Source organism: Corapipo altera, unplaced genomic scaffold (genome assembly GCF_003945725.1).
Source record: "Corapipo altera isolate COAL_440 unplaced genomic scaffold, ASM394572v1 150, whole genome shotgun sequence".
In the NCBI taxonomy this organism is placed as follows: domain Eukaryota; kingdom Metazoa; phylum Chordata; class Aves; order Passeriformes; family Pipridae; genus Corapipo; species Corapipo altera.
Genome location: NW_020884941.1, coordinates 212,506 through 214,798, shown reverse-complemented (window position 1 = coordinate 214,798; position 2,293 = coordinate 212,506). Strand labels below are relative to the sequence as shown.

The 2,293-nt window shown below is 44.7% G+C and overlaps 1 protein-coding gene across 1 annotated transcript in view; it reads left to right on the top strand.

The window, feature by feature from the left end:
- FBXW8 (F-box and WD repeat domain containing 8) overlaps positions 1–2,293 on the top strand; it is a 50,742-nt gene that overhangs the window by 20,283 nt on the left and 28,166 nt on the right. The window lies entirely within an intron of this gene.

The following is a 2,293-nucleotide window of genomic DNA, read 5'->3' as shown; positions in this document are numbered from 1 at the left end:
AGCACCCCTGGGTGCTGGGCCGAGCTCGTGTGCTCACAGGGTGGGAGAGCAGGTGGTTTCATGGTTCAGAAGTGAGAGCTCTTCAACACATGCTGATCCATCTTGGGAGACAGAGGGAGTGAGGATGAGGGGGCTGCAGGGTGGGCTGATGCAGAGCCCCCCGAGCAGAGCCAGGTCCCAGCAGCAGCACGTCAGAATTTGGGTCAAATTGATGTCAAACTGCTGGGCAGAAGCGTTTGGTTCTGTTCAGTTTGAGCTCAGCTTACAGGTGGTTCTTCATGAAAAAGAACAATTCAAAACTAAGTTTTGACGTGGTTGAATTCTGAGATAAAACTAATTTAAGCATTGGTGCTGTGGTGTTGGATCTTTAATCCCAGAATTGCAACGTTATTTTTGTGCATGGTAGAGCATCCTGAGCCCTGGATCCCTCGTGTTCTGTGCTGTGTAGGGAACCCAGATGGAGTGAGCTCAGAGGATTATCCAGCCTTGTGCCTCTCTATTCTTGTAATTGTTTTCTCCATCTCAGTCTTTCTTTTATAAAAAGAAATATATATATATATCCCTTGACTGGACTATGTGAGAGCTACACTAGGAGGAGATGCTGTTCTTCCTTATTTATTTCGGGATGACAACACATATTCTGTCAGTTCTGTCAATTCTACCAGTATTTTATGTCTCCCTTGAAATTCACTTCTCAGGGTCACTTAGGGACAAGAGAATTTTGGCTTCCCTTGGGAATAATCTGCTGCTCTTGGCATTTAGGAGAAGCTTGAAAACACGACCCCAACCAACCTCTAACATAAGGAAACGAAAATCAGCTCAAAATCAAAATGCTTCCAGAATGTCTTGTGGGCCTGGTGTTGAAGGGGACTGCAGCAGATCCGTGCAGTTCCCTGTCCCATTGTGTTTTATCTCCCAAATTTAAATTGGAACGAGCCCTTTCCAGTTTTGCAGACTGAAGATATTTGTTGTGAACGGATCCGGACTCGCTTGTCCAATCCAACGGGAGACATTTTGCTTTGGGGAAGCTTCTTTCTTGATCTGTCCTTTTTTTTAAGTGGTGCTGCTGTAGATTGGAAAGGAAAGCAGGATTCTGGAGAAGGAGGAAAAGCAAGAAGTGCTGTCCCACCCTGTTCTCCCATTTCCTTCTGTCGTGCCCTGTAAAGCCCCGGCAGAGGCACCAGGTGACAAGGACACCGTTCCCCTCCCCTCCTGGGCAGTGCAGAGGATTCATGTGCATCTCTGTCTCTCTCTGCCTGACACATTTCACCTCCCCCTTGGGCACTTTAATTAGTTGTATCAATTGGAGTATTTTCACCCGGAGCTGTTGGGAGTGACCTGATCCAGAGCACCCGGATCCAGAGTGTGGCCCTGCCCAGGGAACTGGGTACCTGAGTGCAAGCCCAGCACCCTCTAAACCTTTGTGAACCACTTTCCTTCCCCTCCTGTGTAAATAACTGTTTGATTTTCCTCATAAACCCAGGACAGCCATTCCTAACCAGCAGACCTTGGGGGTTTATAAGAATCATTCTTTTGTCATACTTTTCCTCCAAAAGTCAGGATGTAACAACAAATCTGACAGAGGAGGAAGCACCTTTGATTTTCCAAAAGAATCCAGGTATCAGCTATGGCAGAGAAAGAGTGAGCCTTTGACAGTGTTGTCACAGTTCTGTCAAAACTGATCTAGGTAATTATTGAACTATTCCAAATGGCTGTTGAACTGTGGTCTTTGACCAGTTCTGGAAGAAGCTTCTCCTCTGCTTTGCCTGCAGTGGTTTTTTTTCCTTTAATAATATGTTGTGTGGGCTTAGGTGTCCCAGAGCAGTCAATCTCTTGCTTGCTGAACCTTCATTCCTTTGGATATATTCAATTTTATCTGAGAAGTTTTGTTCTTTTTTATTTTCTCATTGACAAACTGATGCTAAACTACAGTTTTTGTGATATTTTGGTGAGCCTTCTGCGAAGATAAAAGCCTCAATTTTAAAGACAATACTTAGTTGAATTAATTAATTAGTCTTCAGAGACATAGGTAAAGCTGCTCTGTTGCTGAGGCATTGAGAAATTTCTTTCTATAAAGAGCAGTAGGTTGGGTGGCTGCTTGTATGTCTGTGGATAAATGCTCTGATTCAACAGCCTTTCCCTGGCACCACCACAGTCACAGATCTTTAAGGACTGAAAAGAGGCAGTTTGAAGTTTTGCCATGATGTAATTTGGGCTCGTTACTGATCACCTTTTTTTCTGCTGAGCCCTCTCTCCTTGCATGTTAATATTGAGTTGGTAACCTGTGGTAGCT